Source organism: Chelonoidis abingdonii, chromosome 3, assembly GCF_003597395.2.
Source record: "Chelonoidis abingdonii isolate Lonesome George chromosome 3, CheloAbing_2.0, whole genome shotgun sequence".
Lineage (NCBI taxonomy): Eukaryota > Metazoa > Chordata > Testudines > Testudinidae > Chelonoidis > Chelonoidis abingdonii.
The window spans coordinates 83,818,749-83,839,832 of record NC_133771.1 but is presented as its reverse complement, the minus strand read 5'-3'; the positions used below and the strand labels follow the sequence as shown (position 1 = coordinate 83,839,832).

Sequence of the window (21,084 nt, the reverse complement as noted above, 5' to 3'; positions counted from 1 at the left end):
CTGAGAAAGTCCTAGGGGCCTGTCTGTGTCATGGCAGCCTCCCTGGACTGTGGGATCTCTAGGAATCTCCATAACACTGTGTGTATTGTGGACCTACCCCACCATTTGCCACACACCCGGTCTTGTGATGCATCTTTGGGTGTTAGTTTTGCTGCTGTCATCTACAGTGCCAGGGGAATCCTCCCCCAACTGCAGCCTCTTTAAGCTGCTCTGGTTTATTTACCTATTGAAAAGGGTCTGGAACAAAGGGTGAGGAACTTGCCTCAGAAATTTAAGTGAAACTTATCTTACTATGAGGGCAAGTACAGTCACGAAATGGAATCTCTGGAAACAGAGATCATAATGGAAGTGTTAGTATAACAGCAATGGCTATAATATGTCATTTGTACGTTAAGGCTGTATTTGCTAAGAAAGGAAAGAGTTACACGGATGAGCAGTTTTCTTTCTCTCAGTATGTACTAGTATACACATGCCTACTTTATAGGCACAGCAGACAGAGTTTGAAAAGCAGGCACCTGGATAAATGTTGGAATATCACCCTGTGTCACACTACAGTGTGTGGATGCCGGAGGAGGCAAAGCCAGTACAAACCCTATAGTGTGCTATCCTTAGTTTGCTTATGGTTTCTAAGTTGATTGTCTTATAATGGAATAAGGTTTGGGTGCACTTTTTGTTTGCTTGAAGAATTGTGATGCTCCATTGTTGCCTTCTTTGGTACCATGATGGTTTGCCAAAAATTGAGAAATTAAAATACACCTCTACCCCGATATAACGCTGTCCTCAGGAGCCAAAAAATCTTACCGCATTATAGGTGAAACCGTGTTATATCGAACTTGCTTTGATCCAACGGAGTGTGCAGCCCTGCCCCCCCCCGAGCGCTGTGTGACCACGTTATCCAAATTCGTGTTATATCAGGTCGCGTTATATCGGGGTAGAGGTGTACAGTTTAAAAAATTGAATCGGATATTCTCTGTAGCTGTGTCATTTCATGATTGTTTTGCTAGCTTTGGTGACTGACAAAAAATGTAATAATTCCAAGTGTCTTTTCTTTGAGTCCGTCCATATTAGAAGCACTTATATTTAAATGCTGACAGAAAATACCACACACAGCTACAAAATAAAAATGATTAATAAGGAGAAAGATTTTTCATTATTTCTTTGGAAAGGTGCTTTGTCTTTAAAGAAGAAGAATGGTCTTGTGTTTAAAAGACTCTATTGGACTGGATGGAGGGGCAGGAGATCTGGATTTAATTCTCAGGCACTGCTGCAGACTTTCTGTATGAATTTGGGCATATCATTTAATAGCTTTGTCTCAGTTCTCCCATCTATAATATGGGGATATAATCCTCCTCTCTCATTTGGCTCTTGTCTGCTTAGATTGTAAACCCTTTAGGTAGGGGCTGTCTACTATTATGTGTTTGTACAGTGCCTAGCATAATTTGATTGGTGCCTTTTGGCACTACTATATTCTCTGAATTATAATTTAATTACAGGGGTTGGAAATAAGATGTCACTTTCAATCATAAAGTCAAAAATGAACGGATGTCAGTAATATTTATTTCCAACAACTGACCAGTCACAGGTTTCCACAAAGCTCCTTAATGAGCTATTAAAATGTTTACTGTGATCATCTGCTCCTGAAAACAGTAACAGTGTAACTTGCACTGCAATTAACAGTATCTTAGACAAAGGTGAGCTCAGAGCTTAAATTAGTTCTGACCATTCACACAACTTGTAGGCCTGACTGTACATTTGTAACCTGACATAAATAAGACCTCATTTCTTAGTGGGCATGGTTAGGAAGGTGACTGCAAGGTTGAGTTGTAAAAAGGGACTTTTATAAGCAGTGTGTTGAGTCAGGATGTCTGTGCTAGCTAAGATAAGCAAGAACATCTTGGTATTAGGATCAGTGGACAAGATACACTTGGAACAACACTTGCTGTTCACAAATTGGTTCCTGAAAAGTAACCAAGCCAATCATGAAGTGTGTGATGCAATGTATAGTGAAGAGTGCATGTGTTATTGGTGCTAGTAAAATTGTATATACAGATAAGTTTTCCATTGTAACTTCGGATGTGTGGTATGCCCTATGCTTGAGTCTGATCAACTCAGCATAGCTTTGCTGTATGCCAAATAAAAGGAACTTGAGGGACAAACTTGGAGTCAAACTGAGTTCTTTGGGAGCTGAGTGGAAGAGGTCTCAGGAGAACCCCAACATGTCTACATTTACGGCAGCATGTAGAGTACAGATGCTACACACCTCCTGGCACTGGTGTAAATAATGAGGCCCTCTTAGGTGAATAAGGAGTTGACAGAACCTTAGTGGTATATACCTTACATGGCTCTCTACATATCCAAGCAGTGCCCCCCCCCCCCCCGAATGCTATTTTTAGCAGTGTAGTGTCCTGCTGTTGGAGCCTTTCCTGACTGCAGTGAAAGACTCCAGCAACAGGGAAAGGCTCTGACAGTGGGGAGTCAACAGGGAAAGGCTGCCAGAGCCTTTCCCTGCTGCCTCCCTACATCTGTCTTTCACTACAGCATGCACCACAGTGTGGATGCAGCCTGCTTTTTATTGCAGAATGTGGCTACACCTACGCTACATGCCGCTGCAACCAGTGTAGACAAGGGCATAGTAATGAAAACTTCTGAATCTGACAGTCCAACAAGTGGGATGTAGAGTGGATATATAATGACTGAGCAGTGCTACCACTAGGCTATTTCCATTCTTGTGTGTTTATTCTGCAGCTTCACTCCATTCAGTGTTCTGAATGGCTGCAGGACTTAAGAAATAGTGGGTGGATATGGGGCATTCTTAAGTTGTACTGTATGTTGGGAATTTAATGGCTGTAGAGCTCTGAGGCAGTTCTTAAAGGTTACAAGAGAGAAAGCGGAACATCAGAAATAGCTGATCAGGAACCTTATATGTGCTAGAGGAGGCTAAAAGCCCAAATCAAAGCCCACTGAAGAAAATTTGTGGAGGAGGGTGTTTCTTTTCAGTGATCTTTGGATAAAGCCCTAAGAGAGCAAAAGCTGGACTGATAAAAACTAAATGAGGACAAAAATGCTGTGTTTTGAAAATAGGTGACATGAGACTATGCAGGAAAGTTCTGGGAAGAGAAAATCTCAAAGAAGCAAACTAGTTACAGGACCTTGTTAAACAAGGAACTGTTTCCTGGGTAACAAGTTTTATAGTACAAGATTATAAAAAAGGGAGTGGCAGTTAATTTGAAAATTGAAGGAAGTTGAAAAAAGGAAATTAGGGATACAGTTGATAGAGAACAAAGCCTCTGGCATGCAAGCCAGTGAAGGTGTTTAAAGATGGAAATTTTTGGTAGTGAAACCTTTATCATGCTATCTATTCACCTTAAAGAACTGAGGTAAGAGCCATAGTGTTCGAAATTGAGAAGGGTTATTAAGGTAGCACTGATTCACGCCCAGACTACAGGACATGGGCCCTCGGTTGTCCCTTCCCCCACCAGTGTGACCTCGCACGTGGTGTGTGTGTGTGTGAGATCACACTGCACAGAGGATGCTATTTTGCATGGAAACTGATGCTGGTGGGGGTGGAATGATGCACTCTGCAAAATGGCATTGTCCATACATGATACTGCCACCCTTGGGGCCGGGTGGGGGTGGGGGTGGAAGTGGGCTCAGATGGGCTGGGTGAGGAGAGTGCAGGAGGTGCCTGGATCCCATTGTGGTTGAGCTGAGCAGCTCCTGGGGAAGGGTTGCAGTGGTCCCGAGCTCTAGAGGGGGGAGAGAGTTGCAGAGTTCGAGATGTCTAGCCCTGTGGGTGGTGAAGACGCTAAGGGAGGGTAGTGGGGCATGGATGTGGAGCAGTCCCTGATCAGAATTAATCTCTTTTTACTCTGTTAGAATGTGTTTCTCCTAACTAGACTAGATTCACTGGGGCACTCTAGCTCCTACGCAACATTTTGACAATCAAAAACCATTGTCAGCCTGGTCTGATCAGCCACTTAATTTGAGTTTATGGCGTGGCCCAAAGTGGCTGGAGCATAGCAGTGAATTTTGCCCCATATGGGGTAGGATGAAACCCCACCCAAGTAGTTTGTGTACCTTAGAGGTAATTAGAAGATGTTACAGATATTAGTGAGGGCTGTTTTTAATATAAAATAGTGTTTCTATGTTATAGAAATAGACCTACCATAAGAACCTGACTTGCGTAGTGATGGACAAGGTATCATGATCTTTGAGAAATGCTGAGGAGTTAATGGCTGGTTGGTTGCCATGCCATATGGATCCTTGTGTTTGGTTTCTGTTACACAGTGACTATATTTTCAAGACATATATTTGTGAAAACATTTGGTTGCATTTGAGGTCCACACGCATGATTCATGAAGGTCAAGCAAGTGCCATTTATGCTCAAATTGCAAGTTTTTCTCTGGGCAAAACTGTGGGTTCAGGAACAACTATGTGAGGCTTGATTCCTCATTTCAGCACTCCCGTTTTACAGCCATTAATTTAGTTCCAGTAGAGTTACGCCAATTTGATACTGGAGTAACACAATCATAGAATTATTGGACTGGAAGAGACCTTGATAGGTCGTCTAGTCCAGTCCTATGCACTGAGGCAGGATTAAGTATTATCTAGCCTAGACTATCCTTGACAGGTGTTTCTCTAACTTGTTCTTAAAAACCTCCAATGACAGAGATTCCACAGCCTCTGTAGATCATTTGTTTCAGTCCTTAACTACCCTTACGTTAGGAAGTTTTTGCTAATGTCTAATCTAAATCTCCCTGTCTGAAATTTGAGTCCATTATGTCTTGTCCTGTCCGCAGTGGTTAAGGAGAACAATTTATCATCCTCTTTTCTATAATGTTTTATGTACTTGAAGATTGTTACCATGTAGTTTTTTTCCTCCAGACTAAACAGACCCATTTTTTCAGTCTTTCCTTGTAGATTAAATTTGCTAGATCCAATCATCTTTTTGCTCTCCTCTGGACTTTCTCCAAATTGTCCACATCTTTCCCAAAATGTGGTGCCCAGAACTGGATACAATACTCCAGTTGAGGCCTTATCAGCGCTGACTAAAGTGGAAGAATTACGCCTCATGTCTTGCTTACAACAATCCTGCTAATACATCCCAGAATGCTGTTTGCTTTTTTTTTTTTTTTTTTTTTTTTTTTTGGCAAGTGTTACATTGTTGACTCATATATTTAGTTAGTGATCCACTATAGCTGCCAGTTCCTTTTTTGCAGTACTCTTTCCTAGGCAGTCATTTCCCGCTGTGCAATTGATTGTTCCTTCCTAAGTGTAGTACTTTGCATTTGCCCTTATTGATTTCATCCTGTTTATTTCAGACCATTTCTCCAGTATATCAAATCATTTTGAATTCTAATTCTGTCCTCCAAAGCATTTGCAACCCTTCCCATCTTGGTATCGTCTGCAAACTTTATAAGTGTACTTTCTATGCCATTATCCAAATCATTTATGAAGATATTGAATAGAACTGGACCCATGACAGATCCGTGCAGGACCGCACTCGATATGCCCATCCAGCTTGATTATGAATAATTGATAATTACTCTCTGAGTACGCTTTTCAAACCAATTTTACGCCCACTTCATAGTAGGATCGTCTACGCTATATTTCTCTAGTTCGTTTATGAGACGGTCATGTGAGTATCTTATGGTGATGTCAAACACAAGATAGTCTTCAAAATCCATCTCATGTGTGACAAGTTTACCATTTTGAGCTAATTTCTGCAAGACTCCTGCACTATAAAATTTAGCACTACGTCGCTGCCAGTGAGCATTTTGTATAAATGTGTAAATAGCCTGCACATTGTATATTATGGATATGTTCTGATTTTCCAAGATGGCAAAGCTAAGGAAAATTTTAGATTTTGGAATTGGGAGGAGGACTGCTAACCTATTCTTGCCGCCTTGCTTTGCCCCTGTAGAAGTTTGGAGGGAGAAGGTCTTCTGCCAGCAGTACAGATCTGCTACTGGAACGTGAAGATAGCCAGGGAGGAGTCAGGGGAGTTAGCTAAGATATTTTTAAACACAGATATGAGTAATGGACAGGTGGTATTGACTAAACTAGTTATTTGATTGCTAAAGGAGATTGAAAGAGAACAAAAGCTATCAGATATTGACAGAAATATGAGAATGATCTTCCAATGAGATGAAACTGCCAATAGAGTTCTCCCTTTTCCAGGTAAAGGGAACTGTTTTCCCCCTCTTCCCTCCCAACACTTATCCACCTGTGTCTGATGCATAACACGTCTCAAACAAGCACAAATAATTTTGGAATATTATGGGGGAACTGGTAGCAACCCCCATATTTAGGTGACCTAACATTTAATTATAACCTATTCTAGTGACTTTTTTTTTTTTTTTTTTAAGAAGATCTAACACTTTCATTTGTTTGTAGCTGGCTTTTGAAATTTGGCAGGGGCAAAACCTTCTGGGTGCAGAAGAGCCTTTCCATTTAGGTTTAGCAGAGTTAAATTTATTGAAAGCAAGTGACAGAATGGAAATAGCGATTTGTCAGGAAAATTTTGGCAGCATACCAAATGAATACCTACACATTCTGAAGAGCCCTGTCCATATTGCAAAACACGGTGTTGGGAACATCTATAGTGGTGAGGTGGGAGAAGGGGAAGGAGCTAGGACTGGCTCCCCTTCTCCTACGGACAACATAGGAGGCAGGAGGCAGCCATCTCCTGGGAGTGCGCTGACGAAGAAAGCCAATTGGGCTCCTCTTTGCTCTCTGGATATAGTACATGGTGCCAGTAACCTTGTACTGGGTGCCAGCTCCCACTCTCCCTCCCCCTGCTCCAGAATAACTTTCTCTTGCTTCTGTGAGTATAGTTGGTCCTATGGCTCAAGTGCTGCAGTGGTGAAGGTTCAGGGTTAAAATACTGCTGATGATACATGATATAATATCAGTGATTATCATTATATACAACTGAATTTGTTTTTACGTTTTTCCTTTTAAGAAAATACTGTGAAATCACATTTAAAAAAAATATGGATAAAATATGTCCATTAAAATGTTATTTTGGTTGCACATTCCAGCACTTGAAAGTTAGGAAGTGCCATAATTAGGCTGCCCATGAAACTGTAATTCTGTTCTCTTGTACATATACATTAGGATAGTCTTTAATTACATGGTCCAATACTGTGTTTTATTTACAAGACCATGCCTTATTCATTGTACAGAATAGACATACAAAAGGGCAGAATTGAGGTTGCGTTGGCATCTGTACATCTGACATTTCCTAACTTTGAAGTGTTTGAGTTTGCAATCTAAGTAACTTACTTTTTTCATGTAATGCAGTAAATATGCTATATCTATTTATTAGAATGAGGTAAAGTGCTAGCTCAACTATTCCTTTGTGTGACTGTATTTTTAAATTATGGAAAAGATGCCTAAAACATAGGATATTTCTTATTTAAAATATGTACTAGGAATTGGAAAAAAAAAAAAAGAAAAAGATAGATCTATTCTAGTGTTCCCACTCTCTGAAAGTTCTGTGTTAACTGGAAAGTCAAAAAATCTGTGTTCCTCAGAATCTAAATAAAGCAAATATAGCTTCTGATTATTATTTAGCTTCCATTTTTCAGGACAAAGTATAGCGATCTCCCACTCCCAAAATCCCAGCCTGGGAAAGCAAGGGAAAAGGCAGGAATGAAAAATGAAGTCCCTTTTTTCTGTGGAGGCGAAAAATTTTTCCCTGGAACCTAATCCACCCTATTTACATTAATATTCTTATGGGGAAATTGGATTTGCTTAACATCATTTCACTTAAAGTAGCATTTTTCAAGAACATAACTACAAGGTTAAGTGAGGAGTTACTATATACAACTTGGGCCTATGAACTTGAGGCTGCAGGAACAGGTACTGAGCAGACAATGGTCCCCTCCTCAGGGTGCAACCCAAAAAGGCTGTGGTTTTGCATAATTGGAAGTGGGGGAATTTGCTTTCACATTCCCCAGGCAAACCACTTAACATTGTTTGTCTCAAAAGTCCATGCTCATCTGGCACATTGTTCTATATAATCCTTTGAAGATTCCCACATGCAATCCCAGCCCACAATAATTCATAAACCAATACAGCGAACATCAAAGATACTTAAACTTATTTCAATAAGGGCTCCCAAGGATGTTGCAGTAAATTACCATATTTGTTACAGGTTGCATGACTGATTTGTAGAAATCAATCCTTCCTCCTGGAAACTACTGCATTTGGGAGTCTGTTTTACAACACTTACCCATTCATGTAGATCTGTTGAAGCTGATGCAGGATTAAGCCCTATGTTTTGACTCTCCTAATGGTGTTGGTCTTGAGGCTTCATATTCATGCCATTTCTACAGCCGTAGAAGTAGTACTCTGTTAAACACACCACCACACAACTAAATGCTGACAATGTGCAGAGTACTGAGCAAGATACAAATATAAAGACAGTCCTTGCCCCAGAGATCTTACAGTCTAAAAGTCCTCTCCATAAGCGTCCTGTCGTCGTTTGCTAGCCCTAAATGGTTTCTAAATATGTTAACAGAGACCTTTCTTTTACCTGTTGGTGGTCATCTTTCCTTAATTATGTTAAAGCAGCCAAGAGTCCTGTGGCACCTTATAGACTAACAGACGTATTGGAGCATGAGCTTTTGTGGGTGAATACCCACTTCGTCGGATGCATGTAGTGGAAATTTCCAGGGGCAGGTATATATATGCAAGCAAGAAGCAGGCTAAAGATAACGAGGTTAGTTCAATCAGGGAGGATTGCCACAGGACTCTTTGCTGCTTTTACAGATCCAGATTAATACGGCTACCCCTCTGATACTTAATTATGTTGACACTCTTTTTAAACCTGTGAGGATATTGTGTGCTGTAAAGCTCACCACAAGTCATGTTAGTTTTCAGATTATTGAGCAGAAAATGTCTCTTGTAGTTTACATGACTTACAGAAAACCAAACAAATTCAAATTCTGGTAAACTGCTCTCAATCCTTCATTAGGGTTGAGGTTTATCAGAGTGTTTACGTTTCTGTGAGCGAATGCTCCAATGAAGAGGTGTGCTCAGTCCCTCTGCCTGTTTCTCTCCCTGTGCCTTTCTCTCACAACATTTTATTATTATGGTTTAGTTATTTACAGTGAGGTAGCTCTCAATAGTTTGCTAGGCAAACACATAAGACAGCACTGGTCACAAAGATCTTACCTTCTGAAAGATAAGTAATAGACAGAAGGTGGAGAAAGGGGATAAAGCAAAGTAATGTAGTGGTTGATATACACACATTGGAACTACTAATATATAGGTCTGCAATAAACAAAATGACTTCCAGCTGTCCTCCTACTCAACTATTAACCAGCTAACGTTTTTGTAGGCTTCACGGAAGAAATAGGTCTATATTATTACCTGAGCTGTCACTTGCACTACCATGCCATTGTTAGGTTGATGGGGAAATCTTTTGTTAATTTCTTTTTAACTTATAATTTATCTTGTGTGTGAAATATGCTGATTGACAGCAATGGCAAATGAAATTTTTTCTCCATGACCAGATTGCCGTAGCATAGGCCCTAGCAGTATATGTTTCTCCAAGTAATGGCTCTGCTCTAACTGCATGAACTGTCTCTAGCGATTAGATTCCATGCAATCACTGGCCTTTCTGCTGAGACTGGTAGCCCCAGTGTGATGGTTGGCTGAAATATCAATCTATCTCTTAGCAGTGTTACTTTGCAAATAATGGGAATAATAATTTATTAGAAGTTGTAGACTACACAAGATTTCTCCTCTGTTTTTATTCTCTTTGTTTTAATATCTTAATTTTTGGTGAGCCACTTTTCGGCTGCAAGAGATATTGACGTAGTCTACTCAACTAAATCAAAGTCTAAAAATATAGCTGTTAAATCAGATATGCTGGGTTTACGTCTGGAAAGCATCTTCTGGAACACACATCAGCTCTGCTCTACATTAGACACTAGAGACCTAGACATAAAGTAATAGAAGCATCTGAGCAACTTTTCTGATTTAGCTTTTACAGAAGTTAATCTGTTATTTAAACTGTGTTCTGTCTGTTATTTGCCACTTCATAATTGCATGAGTAATCTTTACTCACCACATTTCATGTACACTGTGCTTAGTATGAGTTTTGGAATTCTGTTACATGCACTTTCTGTAAATTTTAAGTGAAGAGATGAGGGTGTCATTAAAGACTAGGCAAGCATGACATTTTATTAGTTCTGCTGTAGAGAAGGCAGCTGTGTCTTGTACATTCATTGATTCTTGATGTGTAATTGTCTGTGGATTAGTTGAAGTTAACTCATCCTATGTCTGATAGAAAATGAATTTGACTCTGAAAAGGAAAGCACATGTGTTATATGTTACTATCTAGCAGGGTAGAGTATGCTGTAGTTTAACTCATAAAACATATGCTGGTTATTTAAAAGATGTCTCAGAAGACTTAAGATCAGAAGCTGTTCTCTCATTTCTAGAACACTAATTTTAAGATAGCGTGACAGACAGCCTGGCATCCTCAAAATATTTGAATATTAACTGAAGAAAATTCATAACTTTTTGTCAATACCTGGAAAATTAAATTAATATGCAACGTGACATTTTGTAATAGCGGTTGTCGGTTTGTCTTTCCCGCAATCATAATTTACATGACACAACATTTCCAGTTTTGGGCTACTGGAAAACTGAAGGGAGCATCTGTTCAACTTTCCAGGTTAGTTACAATGCCTTTCACGCTCAGTTTTTGTAACCTTCACACTGTGCAGAGTGTTTTTTATTTCTGGCATGTTGTGTATGTATAATACTTTTAACGGGGCAATCGTGAACTTCTTGATAAAAAACAGAGTAGGGCAGTGACAGGGTGTGTAAACCCCGCATGGACAAAGAAGGGGCTAGGGGGTCTCTGTGTGCTAAGGTAGCTCTGCCCTTCCATTCCTGGCAATCGTGTGATAGGGAGGAGGACTTTAAAAGGAGGAAGCTGCAGTCAGCAAAGGGGAAACCTTGAGAAGAGAGCAGCTTCTGAAGCAGCAGAAAGAATCCCCCACCTTGGAGAGAGACACCACCAGCTCTGCAAGGATTCCAGCAAGACAGGGATAGACTGATTTGGCTAGGTGGCTGGAAGGACTCCAGTAAAGTTGCTACACGGGCACTCCTGAAGAAAGGTGGTGCCATTGTCCTTTTCTCTTTTTGATGACCCCAGCAACGGCTTGGTCTCTATGGGTGGGGAAAAAATTTTGTTCAAACTCAAAGTCAGAAGGCCCGCAGGGGTGGGGCCCACTGCAAGGACTAGGTGGCTGGGGCCTGAAGTGGGTTGACTCTATAGTGGTAACTGGACATAGGAAGGGAACCTAAACCCCGTTAGAGAGGTGTCTCAGAGCGACTCTCTTATAAGTCCCTTTAAAATAGGGAGACTAGTTAAAATGGAAAACATTTTTATATGGTGAAAAAGAAAAGAGATGTCTTTCATAACGTAACGTTTGCTTTAGTGTGAAATGTCAAAGGTAGTAAGATTTGTAGGTGGTTCTCACACACACCCCAACCCAGTTTTTCTACCTTATGCTGTGTGTAAACTGATCTCTCTTAATTTTGCTAATTGATATCTTATGGTTAAAATGAAAATCTACTGGGCGCTAACATATATGGTCTCTTATAAAGAATTTGTCTCACGGAGAAGCCTACCCATAGCCCACCAGTTCTGGGAGTATGCGGGGATTCCTACTATTAAGCTGCCCTTGGACCCTGCTTACAGGCTTCACCTTGCCTACTTTACTCAATGGCAATATGAATTTCCTTAAATTGAAGATACACTGCTTCTTCTATCCTCACTCATGGCCGTTCAACAAAACAAGGATCTTCCTCTGTGGACCACAGAGCTTCCTGAGTGAGTCTTTTTCACTTCCCGAGCCCCTGGCCTGCTCTGCAAAGCAAGGAGTCTCACTTGCACACATCTCCATAACCTGTTTCGGGGGCTTCTGCCCTTGTGTTTCCTCCTCTGTTGCTCATTATTCTCAGAAAGGAGGAGGAGAATAAAAATGTGAAAATTCTTGACCATTTCACACCTAGGGTTTACCAATCATGAAATTGACTAATCTTGTTAATTTCACTTTGCTGCTTTTTAGGAAATCTAAACAGTGGAGGCACTGGAGCTATGTGTTGACTCAGAAAGATAATACTAGGGGTTCATATTTGGAAGGTTTTCTTCACAAGCATAACAGCGTTTTTAAAATAAAAGTATACATTTTGCAGAAATTGAAGACTTAATGGCTGTAACTTGAAAAAGTTTCCTAGTGCACTGGCCATTAGCAAGTAGATTTCTAAAGCTCTGGTTTTAAACAAATGTGTGTGTTCTTATTGTGGGATTTTTTTTGTAGTGGCTGTTTTATCAAGCTTATTCTGACAGCACTTTGGAGGCTGCTTATATGTTGAACCAGCAGAAGAAGAAAACATATCCCATCAATCATTTTCATTTGGCTGTTGTCCTGTGCAAACCGGGAAGCATGTCTGATGGTTATCAGAATAAGCTGGACACACAACAGTCATGCGCTTATGCATTAGCAAACCTGGTACTCCTTCCTGTATCCTATGGTGTTTTTCTAAGCATGCCTGTTTGTTTCCTTGTCTGGTGATGATTTTGATTTGTCCTTTCACTAGAAATGACATTGTTCCATTTTATTAAGTTGTCAGTGCCGATTGTTCTTTTGAGCGTGTATTCATGTTTTATTGCTTTTTGTTGCATGAAGAGAGAGAAATCCAGGCTCTTGTTGCTTCCAAAGAAAAATCAACATTGGGTAAAAACTTAAGATAAAAATTCTACCCAGCCATCTCTGTGACTAATCTGCCTTGTTAAGATATCATTTGACATTTGAATATTATTTTTTGTGTTATGGTAGCATCTAGGCCAGGGGTGAGCAAACTATGGCCCACGGGCTGGATCAAGCCGGCCTACGAGCTCCTGCTGGGGAGCAGGGTCAAGGGCCACACCACGGGTCTTAACCCAGATTCAGCTCCTACGTGCTCCAATGGCCTCCTCAGGTGCTCCAATGGGAGTTGCAGGGATGGTCCCTGTCGACGGGGCAGCGTGCAGAGTCATCTGGCCGCGCCTCCATGTTAGGAGCTGGAGAAGGGACATGCCACTGCTTCTGGGAGCCACTTGAGGTAAGTGTTGCTCAGAGCCTGCACTCCGAGCTTCTCCCCATACCCCAACCCCCTGTCCTAGCCCTGATCCCCGTCTCGCTCTCCAAACCCTCGATCTCAACCCAGAGCACCCTCCTGCACCCTAAACCTCTCATCCCCCAGATCCCACACCCCCAGCCAGAGCCCTCTCCCAGTCCTGCACCACAACCTCAATTTTGCGAGCATTCATGGCCCGCTGTACAATTTCTATTCCCCGATGTGGCCCCAAAAAGTTTGCTCACTCCTGATCTAGGAACACAAATCAAGGATCAGGGTCTCATTGTGCTAGTCACTGTACAGTCAAGTTACAAAAGAGGCAGTCCCTGACTTGAGGAGCTCACAGTCTACCTTCAAAAGAAGGCCTTTACAGGTGGATGAAACTGTAGGGGTGGGTTAGAAGGAGGAGGTAAAAATAAAATAAAGGCTTAGTAGGAAAGCTGACATAGCTACTTGCCTAACCAATGCCAGATGGATGTAGTAAAGACCAAGAGGTAGATTTAAGTGTGATTTAAAAGTGACAGCTTTATGAATTTTTGAGGGGTGTGCATGGGAGATAATTCGGAGGTGCATGGGACAGAACCAGACAAGCAGGCTGATGTCATTGGTGAAGCAAAGGTGAGATTTCACAGCATTATAAGCTGATAGATCTGAGTAAAGGATTTAAAGGTGTGCTGGTATCGGGGGGGTTAGACGTGCTGCATAAAAAAATGCACAAATAGTACTAGATTCAGTAACTTCACAGGGATGAATCAGAAGAGGGTACATAGGCTAAAAAGTAATCAAAACATTCAAAATGAAAATGAGATACATAATAGCAGAGAGATGACAGAGGTACAAAATCACTAGATATCATTAAGAAAATGAGACGGGGATGAAAAGAAAAATAAATAGAGAAAAGGTGAATGATATTTTTTCACTTTATTATTTCCAGGTAAATCTTTCAGTAATAAATATTAAAACAAGGTCAATATATCCAAATTCTGTGACAAACAGCAAAAAAGAAATTTGAACCTTAAGAAGTATGGAAAGACATTAAAAAAAAAAAAAAATCCAGAGCTCACCTGGAGTTTGATTTAGCAATATGAAGTAAGATTTAAATCTGAAGAAATTTTTCATAGCTTGATTTATGCAATTTCCAATGAGATTGAGTATTTATACTTTATAATCTAAGTATAAACTTCAGTCTAGTAGCAAGACTAAATAGCTCCTTGTCAGTATCAAATTGTTCAGATGCATCCAAAGAAGTGTTTTTTTACCTACAAAAGCTTATACCCAAATAAATCTGTTAGTTTTTAAGGTGCCACCAGACTCCTTGTTGTTTTTGTAGAGAAATGGTTGATTTGGGCTACTAGTGGGAAAAGGAAACGATATGTTCACATTAATCTTCTTGTTACTAAAATATTTGCACCCAAAAAAAAAGCATGCTGGCCGTGAGATAGAGGATATCCTAGGAAAACTGCTCCAGGGTGAAGGGGTATTTTAGTAAAGTTTTTTGTAACAAGAGCGCTGAGATAGACCAGAGTGAGGGGTTCAGTACCTGTAAGGACAGCCATGTAATGCACTTTTTTGATGTTGGAGTAGGGAAACCTCATAGAAGAATACAGTTATTATGAAGAATTGGAAAGAAAAAAGCACGATTGCACTGTCCAGCTAAACTGAGTGCACTATCCAAGGGCAAATCTGGATTCCTTAACACATTGCAAGAGGTAGAGGAAGCCAGTTCTCTTGTATATCTAGAACAACATGAGATACAATCTGTTCTATGATAGGATGAGAAGGATACAGATGATAAAAGTCCAACAGGAACTGTGAGCAGATTATTTGCTAGAGAAAAGCAGTAGCAGTTGCTGCTGCTGAGATGGGAACAAGAGAAAAATTGAATGGTAGAGAAATGAAATCACATTGGTGAATTCTAGATAAAATCTCATGATACAATTAAATTTATTTTTTATAATGGAAGGCTTTGTGTATCCTATGCTTGAGGTTTTAGAGGGAATGAAAGAGGTTGTCAGGTGTGGCTAGCCAGCTAAATCTAATCTTAGTATGCAGTGTTACAGCCATCAGGATATTAGAGAGACAAAGTGGGTGAGGCAATATGTTTTATTGGACAGACTTCTGTTGGTGAGAGAGATGAGCTTTTGAGCATACACAGAGCTCTTCTTCAGGTCTGGGAAACTTGCTCAGGGCAAGTCTATACTCAGGGGCGGCTCTAGACATTTCGCCGCCCCAACCACGGCGGCATGCCGCGGGGGGCGCTATGCCGGCCGCCGGGACGGTGGCAGGTGGCTCCGGTGGACCTCCCACCGCTGATCCCACGGTCCGTTGGACCCACGGCTTTGGTGGACCTCCCGCAGGCACGCCTGCAGGAGGTCCACCGGAGCCGCCTGCCGCCATCCCAGCATAGCGCCCCCCGCAGCATGCCACCCCCAAGCACGTGTTCGGTGTGCTGGGGCCTGGAGCAGCCCCTGTCTACACTACAAAATTAAGTCAACTAAAGTTAAGTCAGCACACAGCCACCACAGTAATTAAATCAGATTTACATGTCTGTGCTAGCTCCTTTTGTCAGCAATGCACATCCGCACCATGAGTGCTTTCACCACTTTAACTGTCATGGGGGACACTGACAGCCTCCCAGGGCAGTGGGGTTCTGGCTGTCCCTCCGTGGAGGGTTGTTAGGGTTGCCAGTTTTAGTTGGATGTATTCCTGGAGGTTTCCTCACATGACATAATCTATAATTAAAGATTATTCTTTAATTCTTGGAGACTCCAGGACAGTTTTGGATGGCAGACAATACTAAGGTTATTAGTAGGTTATAGATTATTGTAATAAGCCATAAATGCAGTGTGTCTATTCAGTCCATGATTTTTAATGTCAGGCAAAGTTATGACACTAAAAATCGTGGACTGAATAGAGACACTGCATTTATGGCTTATTACAACAATTTATAACCCACTAACTACCTCCCTGCCCCACTTCCTGTGACTAGAGGGGTATTAACGGGCCACTTTGAATTTCCCTAGAAATATGTGTTAACTGCTTATGCTAAACAATTTGTTTCACCTTATATTTAGCTGTGACGCTTTGAGGCCTTCTCTACACCCTTGGAGCTCAAACTCTTTCAGTCACGCCTCTACCTTCCGGTAATGGAATCTGTCCACACACCCCTCCATTACTGGACAGCCAAGGCTGCTTCAGCAGCAGAGCTAGGGTTGAAGGCAGAGCTGGGGGTGGAACTAGGGATGGGTAGGAGCTGGGCTGGGGGCCGAGTGGACCTGTGGCAGGGGTCGGAGCTGGGTTGAGAGGCGGAGGGAGAGTGAGGGCGGAGCTGAGCCTGGAGGCAGAGCCGGACTAGGGGATGAATGAAGTTGGAGGCGAAGCAATTTATGTCGACCTAACTCTGTAAGCATCTACACTACAGTGTTGCTTCTGCCAAGGTGAGTCACCCACTGCATTGATTTAATAACTCCACCTCAGCTCGGAGCCCTGTCACTCAGGCTGACATCCCAGAGTCTCACCACCCAGTGCTAACAGCTGGGGCTCCAGGCTGTCAACCAGGGGTGGCGGGGCTCTGGACTGTCAGTGCTCGACAGTGGCCCACACTGTCCGTTAAATCAGTGGTAGTGCCCCACCGATGGAAGGAGCATAGCGTGGCCATGAAAAATCAATTTTATTACTGCAGTGGTTGTACGCCAATGTAAATGAAGTCAATTTATTTTTGTAATATAGACTTGCCCTGAGTAAGTTTCTCAGACCAGAAGAAGAGCTCTGTGTAAACTCAAAAGCTTGTCTCTTTCACCAACAGAAGTTGGTCGAATAAAAGATATTACCTCACCCACCTTGTTTCGCCAATCTTCAGTAGTAGAGATTGGCATTCCAAGGACAAAAGAGTTTTCTCATTTATATAAAATATGTTAACTTTTAAACATAAGCATCGTTTAAAGAAATATATTAAAGGTTATGTATACCACTAATCTTAGTAAAATGAGTATTCAAGGAATGATGCAACTTTTAGAAAATGAAAATCTAGAGGTAAAAGGTGCCCAGATGTCAGAGATAATGAGTGGCTCTTAATTTCTGTCTTTCCACCTCCCTGTTTATGTGGGAACAAGTTAATTCTAAATTGTTTTCCAGTAAAACAAAAATGTTTAATCTACTAACAAAATTCTAAATTATTTGGAGTGTAAGTATTGCTTTCCTGCAAGACATACATGCAGAAGGAATATCTAGATCTCAGATGATGACTAGAAGTGGCTTACAAAGTTTAGTCTTTAAAAAACAAGGAAACATTGGTGTTGCACACTGAGGTATAAGCGGTGCAACCTAGTGGTTGGAACAGGAGTCTTGCCTAGTGGTCTGAGAAGAATCAGAGAGCAGAACCAGAGGAGGGGTCAAGGAACAAGCCAATGGTGAGAGCCAGGAGTTCAGAGGAAGATAGGGACTAGGGTTGGAGCAAGAGCAGGCATGGTTTGAAGCAAAGGGTGGTTTAAGAAGCATGTCTGACACAGCTGTAAGCATGGAACACATTGAACAGCCATTGTGCTACAGTTGCTACAAGCCTAAAGTGATGTAGCACTAAAGCCTAAAGTGATGATCTATTGGATGATCTTCTGTCCACAGTCACTTAGTGAGAGTTTACTAGGCCCAGCTAGTTGCCAGGCAACCAAGATGAGTCAACTGAGTTCCTGACAATGGGTGGGATTTTTGCTCCTGGGGGAACAGGGGGACTTTAGATAAAGAAGAGAGGCATAATGGGTGAGACCTATTACATGAACAGAAAGTAACTCTTATATACCCCCAATGTACAAATAACTTGCATAAATGGGTGAATTCATCTTAATTGCTTGAGTACTGCAAGAAAGTATCACTTATGATTTGAAAGTAACACTTCAGTGTTTATATTCATAACTTCCAGTGCCTTTCACCAGGCTTAAAAATCAAATTTGATTAAAGTTTGGGAATTGAAAAATGGAATAAAGTTTGGTACAGACTTAAGTTTCTAAATGTGATTCTTGAGTATAATTTGGCCTGTCTTATGTACACAGAATTGTTTAGACTTTAGTGAAACCACCCAATACTGAGTTCAGCTGTAGCCATCCAGCAAATGTTCATTCTGTCTTGCTGAGCCAAGCATTCTAGTTTGCAGTCTGACTGTCCCCAGCACTCCAGATTTGTGGAGAAGCAATCATTCTTACACAAAAATATAAGTGGCAACAATTGAAATGGAACATAACTTTACTGAGATTAAACTCTGTATCTTTACCAGTTAACAGAGTGCTACAGTAAATAAAAAGGTAATTGATATTTTTTACATTGTTCATAAAATTTGCTGTCCCTCTGATGTTGTTCCCATGAGAGTGTTAGCTGATGGATGAACCCTGTCTCTTCAGCTTGCACGTGTGAGAAGATACTTGCTACAAAATATGTGATGTACTGACTTCTCACGAAGTGTGGAGTATAATGGAAATTGCTTTGAACCTCCTCAAACTGATGACTAGTGACTCACTCCCAATGCATCATCTCTCCCCCAAAGTGGATGGCATTACTATGAGATAAGCATGGTGAGGGTGGAGGGGGACCTCTATAGCCATTCTTGCCATCATAATTGCATCTTGATCAAATCTGTTTTTCTACCTGTTTAATACACAGCCCTGAACTTTCAGTGAGCCTTGGATAGACACATGTTCTGCTCTGTTGTGGCCTGTTCAGAGTTCATAGCAGAACTAAGGCCTGAATTTGTACACTTCACAGATGTGATTTTTTTTTTTTTCCTTTTAGGTTCAATACAAGGACAAAATTATTAAACTTTAAAATATTTCTGTCATATATGTTGTGGTTTTGTCCCTACCCTTTTTTATTGGTATGCTGTTGATTTCCTGTTCTTTTGGGTTTATTGATGTTTCAATCAAATGAAGAAAATAATCTAACTGTAGTTCTTATCAGTAATGTAGTAATCTGAAGATAGTAATAGTGTAGCTTTTCAGTTCAGACACTTATATGTGCAGGCATATATAGCTCTTCAGCATTATACTTTCTGATGCGAAGACTAGCAGTGAGAAGGATTCAGTAAACTCTGTCAAGTGCTTTGCTTCTCCCTCACTATTTCTCTGTAGCGGTTCCTGCTCCTGGCCCCTCCACAAACGCAGTCAGACCTGGTCTACACTGAGGGGGGTGTCGATGTAAGATATGCAACTTCAGCTATGGGAATACCGTAGCTGAAGTCGACATATCTTATTCTGACTTATCTCCCATCCTCACTGTGCGGGATCAACATCCGCGGCTCCCCCGTCAACTCCACTACCACCGCTTGCTCCAATGGAGTTCTGGAGTCGACAGGGAGCGCGTTTGGGGATCGGTATATCACGTCTAGATGAGACGCAATATATCGATCCCCGATACGGCGAGTAGTCTGGATGTACCCTCAGAGACCAACTGAAGTGCAGCACCCGTGTCCTTTTATTGTTTGTGTCCGTTCCCACCACCTATTTACAGAGACTAACACTCTGAGAGACGACTAGCTTCCTGGCCAGCAGGGATCCAGAGCCCACACTCCTCCTTTCCTGTCCCCCCCACTGCTTCCTGTTTCTTAGCCAGCTTTGTAGGGCAGGTTGGCTACCCAGGCCTGCAGATGGATCCACTCTGGTAATTAGGGCGTGGCCCCTCAGCCAGACCAACTAATACCCTTCTTCCTCTGGAACAGGGCTAACGGGCCTGACTTGTTTCTCTTAGCCAGCACCCTGTTACAGTCTCCAATAGAATAATTATCTCTAAATGCATGCTTGAGTGGCCTTTATAACTGAGTACTCATTGGTCCCCACATAGAACAAGAAAGATTGACTGGTACATCAAAAATGCCAGTTTTCAATAGTTATTTCTCAGACCGACTTTCTCAAAGGGATGCTATGTAAATGTGTAACTGCTTACTCCATCTCATCTACATTAATTTTTTTAAATACCTTTTGACTGCATATAGTTATCCCTCTCCCCCTTCTCCCTTTGTATTTTGTCATCTTAGACTGCAAACTCTTTGGGGCTAGAATTGTTATCTTGTATGGTTGGACAGTTTCTAACAAACACTATTGGATTAAACAAGAATAGTTTCTCCACTTCGTTTAAACTTGCATCTCAGATTATTGATATTTTTCAATGTCACTTTAGTTTTTTATTCATTTTTGTATCATTTGATATTTTTAATAGCTGGTTTAAAAAAAAATGTTTCCAGACGATTTGGTCAACCTCAATATCCTGCTGCTGACAGAGAGTTTCACATGAAACCAAGACCTTCAGTGATGTACAAGTAGTCGTCATTGTCATCTGTAGGCATCAAAAGATCCTGTACCCGGTTACGTCCATCAGCCACTCGAGATTCAAATTTGTATGTTTCCTGCTTTGCTTTAATTGTGATTTTTGTACTGACACGACATAAAATGCTTTATTATGGTGGGGAAAAATTATGTTGACACTCTCCCCCCTGCCCCCAAAATAATAATAATAATACTGGTACATGGTAAAGCCTCTTTGTTGTGAACTCTGATATAGTGCAGTGAAACGGTGCTCACAGGTCCTTATTCATAGGCTTAAGCACTTTGCTGGTGAATGAGAACTTAATGCAGTAAAATGTACTGAAACAATTTTTGAATTTCCATATTTAAATTTAAGTGAGGATGTTCAGTTAAGGAAGAAGCAGACTTCACTATGAAAGGGTTCCAAATTGCTCACTTGAAAAACTGTAGTATGTTCTGCCTGTCTTGTGCTACAGATTGCACAGTATCTCTGGTCTGCATGATCCGAAGAGATTTGATTCTGTGAAGAGAAAGAGGGACACATTTACAATAACCCTACACTAGTAATTTCAATTCCCTCATTGGAGCGCAGTCACTCAGTCCAAAATGGTAATCAGAAAATACCATCTCTTTGCACAGTGTGGCTGACCCT

The 21,084-nt window shown here is 41.3% G+C and overlaps 1 protein-coding gene across 1 annotated transcript in view; it reads left to right on the top strand.

Moving 5' to 3' along the window:
• Nucleotides 1-21,084, top strand: part of PREP (prolyl endopeptidase) — a 168,325-nt gene that overhangs the window by 64,794 nt on the left and 82,447 nt on the right. The gene's annotated exons all lie outside the window — the stretch shown is intronic.